This window comes from Delphinapterus leucas, chromosome 2, assembly GCF_059928025.1.
Source record: "Delphinapterus leucas isolate spDelLeu-1000000601 "Yukka" chromosome 2, BTC_Dleu_Yukka2, whole genome shotgun sequence".
NCBI lineage: Eukaryota > Metazoa > Chordata > Mammalia > Artiodactyla > Monodontidae > Delphinapterus > Delphinapterus leucas.
In genome coordinates this window covers 37,051,734-37,064,143 of record NC_143130.1, presented here as the reverse complement: position 1 = coordinate 37,064,143, position 12,410 = coordinate 37,051,734, and positions in this window count along the sequence as shown.

Sequence of the window (12,410 nt, the reverse complement as noted above, 5' to 3'; positions counted from 1 at the left end):
TGTTTGTTTGGTCAATGCATGTCTCCATTCCTGTAACCTGGGTGCCCTGGGACAGGCCGAGCAGATGGAGAGATTGTGACCCAATCCAGTCTGAAAACCATGCTGAGCCCTAGATGGGGGCTGGCCACTGCCGCCCCGGTCAGACCCCCGCGTTGTGAACGGAAGTCAGAACACATCTTACAGCAGGAGCTCTTCTCTTTACAGAGCATCCCCACAGATGCTGGTTACAGGCCCCACCATGACGACAGTGCCAGAACAGGACCCGGCCCCCGCCTCCCGAAGCATCAGCTCTCCCATCCTCCCCGTGTGTTTGGTTCCCAAAGAAAACTCACTGTCAAACATACAGAAATGTCCTCTCTCTACCAATGCAGCACTCAAAAAAGTCTATTAGTTTTTCCCTGGAAAATGTCTGTTTTCCATAAATACCCATGTTCATTTGATAAACATTGATGAAATGCCTGCTATGTGTCAGATACAGAAGTTTTTGTGGCATTGAAATGAGCTTCCAGTGAGGCCATGGAATGCTCTGGAGGCTCCCACACTCCATGTGTAAGAGCAAAGTTCCCACAGCCTGCGATCCCTCTCATCCATTGCTGGGGCTATCTCCGTGAGAATCTCGGTCAAGAGATGTCAAGATAAAAATGTTATAAAAAGGAGCGATGGCAAGATAATAAAAAGTGCATGCCCTTTGGATCACCAAACCTATTTACAGTATTTCTCTAAGAAAAATAACTATACAAGTGTAGATCTATGCATAAGAGTGTATATCAAACAGATGCTGAAAATAGTCAAAAAGAAAAATAATATAACCTAGATGTCAATCCTTAGGAGATTGGTTTAAGTAAATGATGATTCATAACTCCAGTGAAATATACTGCCCTTAAAAATAATAATGAGTGGGACTTCCCTGGTGGTCCAGCAGTTAAGACTCCACGCTCCCAATGCAGGGAGCCTGGGTTCAGTCCCTGGTCAGGGAACTAGATCCCAGATGCTGCAACTAAGGGTTTGCATGCCGCAACTAAAAGATCCTCCATGCCACAACTAAAAGATCCCGCATGCCGCAACTAAGACCTGGCACAGCCAAATAAATAAATAAATATTTTAATAATAATAAGTATCTATATTTATTTACATGAAGAGGTGCCCATGTGTACTAGGTTGAATGTTGTCCCCCCAAAATTCATGTTTACCTGGTACCTAGGTGTATGACGTTATTTAGAAAAAGGGTCTATGCAGATGTAATCAAGTTTAAAAGAGGTTATACTAGATTAGAGAGGGTCCTAATCCAATGACCAGCGTTCGCTTTTGTTTGTTTGTTTGTGGGGATTTTTTGAGGCCAAAAAATGAGTTTTGGGGGGGTTTGTTAGGACTGGAGGCCAGGAGACACAGATCCAAGAAACACTTGAACTGTGTTCCAGTAGACTACAAAATGGGGCCCAATGACTGGTATTTTTATAAGACAGAAATTTGGATCCAGACACACAGGGAAAACACCCTGTGAAGATGGAGACAGAGATTGGAGTGATGAATCTACAAGACAAGGGAAACCAAGGATTTTCGGAAACCACCAGAATCTAGAAGAAAGACATGGAGCAGATTCTCCCTTGGACCTTCCGGAAGGAAGCAACCCTGCCAACACCTTGATTTCAGGCTTCTCCAGAACTGTGGGGCAAAACACTTCTCCTGTAGCCACAGAGTTTATGAAGATCTGTTACAGCAGCTGTAGGAAACTAATCCACCATGTAAATTGCAAACTAGTAACGTCATATACAGTATGACACTGTTTATGCACACAGAAGCTTAGAGGGATGTCTGAAAACACTTATGGGTCCCCTGAGCTTGCCTTCTCAGTTCTGCCCTGTGTTAGGGAAACAAGAATCCACCAACTCTAACCCTCTTGTGAATTTAGTGACTCCTTGATGATGTTTGGATGTCAAGGGAAGAAGCAGGTCATGCCACTCTTCCCGACCGCCCTGTGGGCTGGTGGAAGGCCCTGATCCACTGCGTCCTTCCCGGTGAGTAGCCCTCTGGCCAGTCTACATGCCCAAGCCCCCTTGGATTCAACAGCTAATACACCCCGCCCTTCAACCTAACACTAAAGATCATCAGCTCCTCTCTAGCCCACGACTGGGGGGCACGGTGAGCGGATTTAACTTTTCCAAACTTCCAGACTGGAAAAGTGTAAGACTTCAACATAAGGCATTTGGAAAGAATTCCTTTATATGGCTCCTCAGTGTGTGATCTCCAAAAGCAATCATTCTAGCCATAGATGGTCAAAAGTGTGCCTTGTAACTCATGGGTTGCATCCCTTTGGCACAGCTTGAAGTCCACCTGTGGGAGAAAACACCTTCCCTGTAGCTCCCAGCTTCCCTTTGTATGTCTCCTTCCATGCCTTGAGACTTTCCACGGCTCAGGCTAGGGCTCTCTAAACCCATTTCCTCACCCCACCCCCAAGGAGGGAACAGAGGGAACCATTTCCCATTGTCCTCAGCTCTGATCTGACCTCACACCCTAGCTGGCACTGGAAGCAGGAACTGGCAGCAGGGCTGATCCCAACTCCACAGCCTGTTGGCAATAACAGCATGTCCGGTATTTCCAGAGAGGACTCAGCTACTCCTACCAAGCCCATACACAACCTGCGCACTATTTCTCTCACTCTCACAACTTGTCCAGAAATTCTAGATTCACCAACATACACCTTCCCGGTAAGTTCTTCTCGGGGAACATGGACCAATGACCTCCTACAGAATGAGTTGGAAATGACCTACAGTCCGGCTCTGCCTGGCAAGTATCTCCATCTGTTCTTGGGTCATTGCCCGTGGCCTTGCCTACCCCAGTGGGAAGGGTTTAGGTTCCCCGGGCAGCTGCTCTGTGAGAGGAATCTGGAGCAGCTGGGCAGAGCTGGACCTCATGGGCTATGACTCCCGCCAGCCAGAGCCCTTGACCTGCAACTCTTTCCTAAAAGGCATGACTTGTCCACACAAGTGGAGACAAGAGGAGAGATTCTCTGAGGGGTTTCAGGAGGCCAACCCATGCCATTTCTTCCACACTGGTCACAAAATATAGGTGTACCTCACTGTGGGTGACCTTGAACCTCATTTCAATCCTACCTACTCCACTAAGGGGTTCCGAATCCCCTGTCTTGAAAGTAGCCACCAGCACTTCAGCCTGCCTCTGTTCAGTTGCCAGAAAAACTGGATTAACGTCCATGAAGCCGTGTCCGCTGCCCCATGCCCCTGCCACAGCTTTCTGGCCCCCCAGATGCACTGCATTCGTGAAAGAATAAAGAGCTGGGGGAGGGAGTTGGCTACAAGCTCCTGTCTCTGGATGCCCCCTGGCAGTATTCGATTGAGCCAATCCCCGTTTTTCATACTAAATTCTACTGTTTTCTCCGCTTTGCAGAAAAATGCCTGATGTTTATTACTGGATTAGGAGTCTGCCCATTCTTCACCAGAAGAAAAGGACTTGACAACCAACTCCATCACGTATTCGTTTGGTGACTTTGAGCAGGTTTCGGCCTCCCTCTATGCCTCTATTTTCTCATCTATAAAATGGGGATAGTAACACTATCTTTTTGTCCACTCATTCCGACAAGTGAGTCAATGGATTTGAATAGTACCAGGCTCACACTATGTGCTCAATAAACGTTGCCTGTTGTAACATCACCATTGCCGTCATCAGGACATGCTTCCTCTGTCTTCCCTTCCTCCAGCTAACAGTCCTGCGGTAAACTGAGATTTTTGGTCCTTCAACCCAGGCACTCTCTGAGGGCCTGTCTGGCAAACTCTCAGGAATATCGCCCTTTATTCTCAACCCTTGGGCTGTTCCATGCCTACAGCATTTCCTCAATCTCAGAGATCCCAATTCTTCCCTCCTAAATTAATACCCAATTTAAGAATCCAACACCACCTGCATCCCTTACCCCATCACGTGTCCTAGCCTATCAGCCCTGGGTCTTGGAGTACCTGCATGCTAAACCAGTGTCCCTTTGGGTTCGCCTGCCAAAGACAGCAGCCTGCCCTCTCCAGAAGCAAACCAAATGCCTACAGAATTTCTGGGGGCCAATTCCATATTGGGTTTTTTTTTTAACATTTTTAAAATAAATTTATTTATTTATTTTCTGGCTGCATTGGGTCTTCGTTGCCGTGCGCGAGCTTTCTCTAGCTGCGGCGAGCGGGGGCTACTCTTTGTTGTGGTGCGTGCTTCTCATTGTGGTGGCTTCTCTTCGATGCGGAGCACAGGCTCTAGGCACACAGGCTGCAGTAGTTGTGGCTCGCAGGCTGTAGAGCACAGGCTCAGTAGTCGTGGCGCACGCGCTTAGCTGCTCTGCGGCATGTGGGATCTTCCCGGACCAGGGCTCGAACCCGTGTCCCCTGCATTGGCAGGAGGATTCTTAACCACTGCGCCACCAGGGAAGTCCCCCATATTGGGTTCATGTAATACTCTGCAGAGACCATCTCCTCCCATGTTTCCTGCAAAAGGTCTTGTGCAGGAACTGGCCTAGAGAACTTGGCCATGTCCCAAGTCCCAGCACCTTCTCTGACCCAAACTTCACCCCAAAGCTTAGGTGCCAAGATTATGGCCACTATTTTTCTGACCCTCTCCCTGGGTGAGGATTTATTTTTGTCGAATAAATATGTAATTCCTGGCACCATTCTCCTGACAGTTTGGCTGCAGTGTGACAGAGCCATTCTCTGGCTCAGTTTAGGGTAGGATGAGATTCAGTAACGGTTAAATGCCAATCTCTGTTCAGTATCCAGATGGTCCTTGCCATCCCCCAAACTACCCTCAGTGCTACACCTTTTATCACGGAAGAGAGCAGGGGTACAGGCTGCAGTGTGATGGGCTCAGTTCAGGCACACGCTTAGATTCCTGGAGAATGTCCAATCATTGTCTATCCTTACTCTGAGCTTTGGAGGATGCTACTGGGATTCAAGAAGCATTGCAAAGCATCCCTGCCAGAAGGACCCCAAGTAAGCAGAGGCACTAATGGAGAACCTGGGGGAACAGACCAAAGGAGTCATCCCTGACACTAGGGTTGGGCATGGACTGGCATCGCTATACCAGTTTTATCATATTGATTCACTTCCATACTGATTGGCAAATAGCTGTTAACCCCAAATGGCCTTAGGGTCCCTCTGCTGCAGTGGCTTCCCCAGACCGCCCCTCCCCCCCCAACCAGGCCACCCAAACATCACCGTCGCCACCATTATTCAACAATTAAGGATAAATACTTAGCATAAGAGGCGGTCCCTAGGCCTCTGCCACTGTACTACCTGCTTCTTTCTGATTGGTCAGGGCAGGCTGTTAAATATTGGCTGTCAATATATTGGCTCCCAGCCCTGGCTGGACCGGTTCACAAAAGGAAGAGTGAATGGATTAGAAACCTGATATGGAAACTTTGCTCCAGTAAAGTAGCATTATGAAAAACAAAACACACAGATCTAAGGATTTCCTAAACTCCATCCTCAAGCCATCCAAGGTAGTGGCCAAATCCTTGAACTTGTAACACAGACTTGATCAGCCAGCCCTCCACCATGGGAAAAAAAAGAGCCATCCACATTCAGGACAAATCAACTGGGGGCCCAGGGGGATCACAAATGCATATCTGGGGAGAAAATACCTGGTCAACTTAAACCTCTTTTTGGTAAGAAGGAGAACTCCTAAGAAAGAAAAGGTGGAGACATTTTCTTTTTAATTCAAGGATAAAGGAAGATGTCTATAATCATCTAGGCATATAAAACTTTGTAGGCAAAGGAATAAAAAGGGAGCTGGCCTGAAACTCCTCGTCTACTGGATCAATAAAACTCTGAGCAGAGAAAAGTCTGGAAAGCAAGATTTCAAAACCCAGAAAGTTGTTCATGATTTAAAGCAACAGAAAGACATTCCAAGGTATGTATCAGTTCAGAATACGCCTCTTAGGTAACTTTCCTGAAAAATATTATGCAATTGGGCTATAAATCAAGTTAAAGAACTCAATAATAGGGAGGCTGTTTTATAAAGGGACTTATTATATAAACACTGAAAAAATATGTATTATATAAGCATAAAATAAGTTAAGCATAGAACTAAGATGAAAGAATTATAGTGAAGAGAGTGACAAAATAATGTCCTGTTACATCATTCTTGAAGAAGAAATACTTAATAATTATAAGCATTAAACTTTAATTTTTGGTTTTCATAGTCAAAAATCCCAGACTATACCAAAAACCTGGGAGGCAGGCAGAGGTGAAAGAAATTAAAAGTGGAAATTTTCTCCCCTGTGATAACTTTTGTTGAATGTTCGAGAACTGTTTTAAATGCTTTACCTGTGTGTGTTGTCTTATTTAGTTGAAGCTCACAGATCTAGAAGGTAAAGATCACCCCCATCTCATAGATGACAACATGGATGCAGAGAAGTGTATCACTTGTACAAATAAAAGGAAAAAAATTAGAAATATGACAGACACGAGGAGGGCAGGAGACATACCTTTATGTCTAATAAAATACATTTTTTAAAGTAAGGATTTTTGAAATGGTATCATGAATAAGTTTGACTTAACATACATCTAGCCCCTCTGGCCTTCAGTTTCCTCCTCTATCAGAAAGGATGGGACTTCCTTCCCATTGTAATGTTTTGTTTTGTTTTTAAAATTTACTTATTTATTTATTTATTTTGGGCTGCATTGGGTCTTTGTTGCTGCGTGCGGGCTTTCTCTAGTTGCGGCGAGCGGGGGCTACTCTTCGTTGTGGTGTGCAGGCTTCTCATTGCTGTGGCTTCTCTTGTTGAGAAGCACTGCCTCTAAGCGCAAGGGCTTCAGTAGTTGCGGCACATGGGCTCAGTAGTTGTGGCTCACAGGCTCAGTAGTTGTGGCGCACGGGCTTAGTTGCTCCGCATCATGTGGGATCTTCCCGGATCAGGGCTCGAACCCGTGTCCCCTGCATTGGCAGGCAGATTCTTAACCACTGCGCCACCAGGGAAGCCCCCCCCATAGTAATGTTCTAAGGGTGCTGAGAGGGAGAGGATGCTTCATCTCAGCAGCCATGCAGATCAGGCTACTTGTGGAGCTTTTGGAGTCTCCAGAGCATGATTTCTAAGACCTGAGATGATTGTCCCAGAATTCTGGACTCAGTGGGAAGAAAGGACTAAAATTTCCCTTTGCTCTCAATTACCGAAGTGACCTTCGTCCTCCACTTCCAATGTAATCGAGTATCTCGAGAGGGGCGCTGGGATCCTGCTGAGGGTCCTGGAAGAGTCTGGCAGGAAGAATTCTTCTTTAAACACAAATGAAAGTGGAGATCTCCATGTCACTGGTCCTCAGCTGGTGAACCTCAGTCTCCCTTCTCCGGCTAACTCATTCCCTTTGGGGTAAAGGATTGGGCAGGGCTCCTCTCTGGTCATCTGCTTCTGGAGATAAGTCCTTGATGACTCTCTGCAGCCTCCCGTTCGGGAGATAAATTTCCTATTTGGGAGGAAATCACACCCCCTCTTCCCCAGCGGAGTGGCTGCATCTCCCCGCCTTCAGCAATGGTGGGAAGTGACCACACCCACTCTTCCCAACCCTGGGGGATTCCAGCATTTGAAATTTCATAGCTGGAAAGATAAACATCACAGCTTATCCCTCACTCCCTCATGGTTCCTCTTCAGCAATAGAAAAGGAACCGAGAACCAGGCTGCGCGGAAACTCACCCATCTGCAGGCGTTGTTAAGGGAACCGCTGCTGTAATTTACACTCACGGGCCCCTCCTTTTCCTCCTGATCAACACCCCCACCCACCCCTTAAGGAAAAAAAACAACAAAACTTTGGTTCTTATGTCCAAGGTAAGCTTCAGGAGCCTGGCCCTCCGAACCCCTCCTCCTGTATTTCCAGAGGCGAAACTTTAAAAAAAAAAGGATATATTGAAGCCAAATTTTGGTTATCCATTGCAAAGTACGTATCACTGTAAAAGAATATTATCCTTCCCTCCCACTGCCTCCTTCATGGGTCTCACCTGCCAACTGAACTAGATTCCTGACGTTTTTGCCAAATGTGGGAGGTGCAATTTATTTTTTCCTATACCGGTCTTTGCTGAAACTGTTCGCTCAGTCAGAAATGTTCTTCCTTCTCTATCTATGCCTTTGAAATCCTTTCCATCATTCCCAATCTAGTTGAAACGCCCTCCCTTCCAGAAGCCTTCTCCCATTCTGGTGTCTTTTTCTGGAGTCACTCTCTCTTCATCAGAACACCTCCAGCCTTTTCTTCGTCCCTTGATGTCAGCGCTGACCCTGTTCTGCCTTACATTCAAGTTCTCTGTCCATCTGCTTATCTTCCCAATAGACCAACTGCTAGCAATTCACAGGAGGCACCATTTCATCATTGCACTCCCAGGACCTGGCACGGTGATGGTAAGAAAGGGATGGGGGGTGGGGTACATCTGTGTCATGTACATGTGTATGTATGCGTGGATTTATTGAGGGGACATTTACACCTCGTTATTTCCCCAAAGAATCTAAGGAAACTTTAGAAACAGAAAACTCAAAGCAAAAGCTAGAGTAAAAGAGAACAATGTGTTTCAAGGCACCTGGGATGACTTGTTTACTACAGTTGATTGCTGGATTTATCTCTGAGTTTCCTGGATGAAAGGGGAAACGCGCTGGCTCGTGTAGTTTGCATTGTACAAAAGCTTTGGAATCAGATTGGAAAGAGAAATTTTTCCTGGCACCACGTTCAAGGAGAAATTTATCAAGTGAGTCCTTATATAACAGACATGAGGTAACCCAAGGAGCAACAGCTCCAACTGGCTTTTTGCAAAAGGACACAAATGTCCTCAGATGGACAATTCCTGTGTTCAAATGCAGTTCAAAGAGAGAAGGGATTTCTGCAAGAAAAATGAGTTAGTGTGGCCCATATCCAGGGCTTTCCCTACATTTGTAGAAGTTTTGAGAACCGAGAGAAAAGAAAAGTTGGTATGAGTCCGTTTAATATCAGATCTCAAAGGCCCCACCTAGATCCATCTTAAAGAACTTGGTGGCCAGCTTGCAACAGCTCAAGGCTGGTAGAAGCAGGGAGTGAGCCAGGAGTTCAGACAAGAAACCCACCCCTTCCTCAGGGGGCAGACTCCAGAGGGGCTGGTATGCACTGAGTGGGCAGGGCTCTGTGTTCAAGCATACAGTATGTGTCCCTCCATGGATGAAGTTAAGGGACCCACTGTTCATGGCGAGGGCATGCCCAGCCCTGGTTAGCCTCAAAGGAGACTCGAGGGCTTCTCTGGTGGCACAGTGGTTGAGAGTCCGCCTGCTGATGCAGGGGACACGGGTTCGTGCCCCGGTCCAGGAAGATCCCACATGCCGCGGAGCGGCTGGGCCCGTGAGCCATGGCCGCTGAGCCTGCGCGTCCGGAGCCTGTGCTCCGCAACGGGAGAGGCCACAGCAGTGAGAGGCCCACATACCGCAAAAAAAAACAAAACAAAAACGAGACTCGAGAGAAATCTAGGAGCCACACAGATGTCATGAAAGGCAACAAAAGAGACCTGGAGAAAGAAAAGGACAGTACACCAGGACCCAGCCCCAGGGAACAACTAAATGCAAGACCACCAACATGGCAGACAGGGATGCCTACTTCCTGCCTTAGGCGAGGCTGGGAGCATTGGGGTGTCCATCTGTGAGTTTCACAGGCGGGAAAGAGAGGTGGCAGTTGACCATTTCAACTCACCTCCTTATGGGAGGAACTGAGGCCCGGAGAAACTAAAATCTAAGTGCTCCCATCTGTGGCTACCACAGAGAAAATTCTTAGCATCTTCAGCCCTAAGTTGGCTGCTTTGTCTCCACATAAAGAGGGGAGTATTTGCTTTCTGGGGCCTCACATGCACCTGAGGAACAGCAGTGCCTCACCATGAGTCCACTGCTGAGATCCCACTAGGGTTTTCAGGTGGCGATTTGTACGTCTAGAAGGAACTGTCTCTATCTCTTTTCTTTCCTTTTTGTGCTTACTGCAGCTAGAGAACCTCCCGAAAGGTGGCCTGAGTCCCTGTCACTCACGTGACTCCAGAGGCCTGGACCCTTCTCTCTGAAGGCACTTCTGGATGAGAAGAAGGGCAGGTCTCTCAGTATATTTGCCTCCAGTGAAACCTGAGAATCGAGACCCCGTGGTCACCTCAGACCACCACAGACATCACGGGGTTGGGAAAGACAGACTTCCTGTGGTCCTTATTGGTAGCTGTCATGGAAAAGGAGAGCTCAGAGACAGAGCATGGAAAGGTCCAAGGAGGGGACCACCAGGATGCCCAGAAGAAAAAGTAATTTTGTATTCCCCTTCCCGTGTATGTGTTGTAGCTTTATCCCAGGTAGCCCTGCTGTGGACATTCGGTAGCCACGCCAGGGCGGTTCTGATTCCATCGTATTCAACAGTGTCTGGTTGATAAGGTTGAAGATGCGACGCCGGTTGAGCCCGAAGCTAGAACTTAGTGCGGACCTCGAACTCTCATTCTCATCATTGCCATTGTCATTACCACTGCTGACGGCAGCAACGGTAAGAGTGGTGTCATGGGTCTGAACGGCTTGGCAGTCAAGTACAAAACTGCAACGTGTGTTTCCCCAAAAGAAATTAGATTATGTTTTCATTCAGCTGAAAAGTCCAGAGCAGCGAATTAATCAATTGCTTAAATGTTTTCTAAAAAAAAAAAAGAAAAAACCCTTAATAACTCATCCCGTTAAATGACAATCAGCTTAAGCATCCACTGTGTGCCCACCACTCTTAGGCAGTTTCCATAGCAACTGCCTCTGATCTCCACAGCAACTCTGCAGGCCGGATGTAGCCCCTCTCACTGTAGAGGAAATGGCACTGACAGCTTGGGTACCACAGGGCCAAGGTAAGTTAAGCAGCTCTTAAGAAGCTGCTTGTCATCATTTCGTGGTCAACCAGAAAGGTACCGGTCAGAGGTACCCTCGGTGCTGCTCTCCGCATGCAAGCCTAGGGGATGATTGGGAAAATATGGAATAAAGAAACTACCCTTAGAGCAGCTTACGATGAAGTAAGATCCCCTGAGGCTGAATCCAAGACCAGCCAGACCAGAAAGTCATCTACAAATGTTTCCAGCTAGACTTGGGTTCAGTCAGTCTACCCAAGAACGTCCAATGTGCTCTCATATATTTCACTTCGTTCCCTGCCCCCAATACCCTTTGAGTTAGATTTCTCTGTGTTGCTGATGAAGAAACAGAGGTACAAACAATTAAGTAAGTTGCTCAAATCCTGGTTAATCTATAACAAAGCTAGGATTCAAGCCCGGCCTGATCACCTGCTCCTGGCCGGCACACAGATAGAGGCCAGCTACTGAAATGCATGATCAGGAAAGATCATAATTTCATTTTTTGAGTTTTTTTCTTTAAAAAAAAAAAAAAAGGATGCACTGCTGTCTTTGGGGAAGCCAGGAGGTACACACAGTGCAGCAGCAAAGGGATAAGTATGGTTTTTGTCTTCTTTCCCTCTTTCTCTTTTCTCGTTCCTCCTACTCCTCTCCTAATTGTCTAAAAGGATCTCTGCGAGGCTAGAACTCCCTTGCTGCTTGCTTTCTCCCGGGCACTGGGTCATCTGGCGCTCACATGATGGTTGCTCTAATTATGAGCGCATTTGTGTGGCTCAGGGCGGAGGGAGAAGTGTTAGCTCACCGAGGGGCTGGGAAAGGAATGGCCTTGATCTGAGCTGCAGCCTGGTTCTAATTTTAGCAACAAGGGAACACTGGACTTCCTGGAGATATCAGATTGCTCTCCCGGCTCCCTGCACTGGGCTGACCAGACATGTGGAAGAGATTCAGATCACAGGAATCACCAAATCAGGTTACACCCATGGCTCATCCAGCCTAGCCTCTGTCTCAGAATGTGGGGACAGGAAGTCTCAGATGGTCGGAGCTTAGCCACCTCCTTGTAAAATTCCCTTAGTTTATAAACAAGGGCAGAGGCAAAGAGAGAGAAGCACAGCTATCCACAATGAATGGCCCCCAGAGCCAGGGCATCGACCCAGGGTCACTGGCATCTGGTCGTGTGTGTTACCTGTCTTGTGACCCTCTCAAGGTTAGGGATGTAGCCTGAGGATAGATTCTTTCCCTTTTGAGGTATGAGCCATCAGGCATATTTTAAAATAATTTTCCCTACTAATTCTGTATCTTTTTTTTTTTTTTTGTAGTACGCGGGCCTCTCACTGTTGTGGCCTCTCCCTTTGCGGAGCACAGGCTCCGGACGCACAGGCTCAGCGGCCATGGCTCACGGGCCCAGCCGCTCCGCGGCATGTGGGATCTTCCCAGACCGGGGCACGAACCCGTGTCCCCCGCATCGGCAGGCGGACTCTCAACCACTGCGCCACCAGGGAAGCCCTGTATCTTTTTAATGAGGTAACATTTACCTACAGTGAAATGCACACCTCTTGTGCGTATGATTTGATGAATTTGAAAAGCATGTA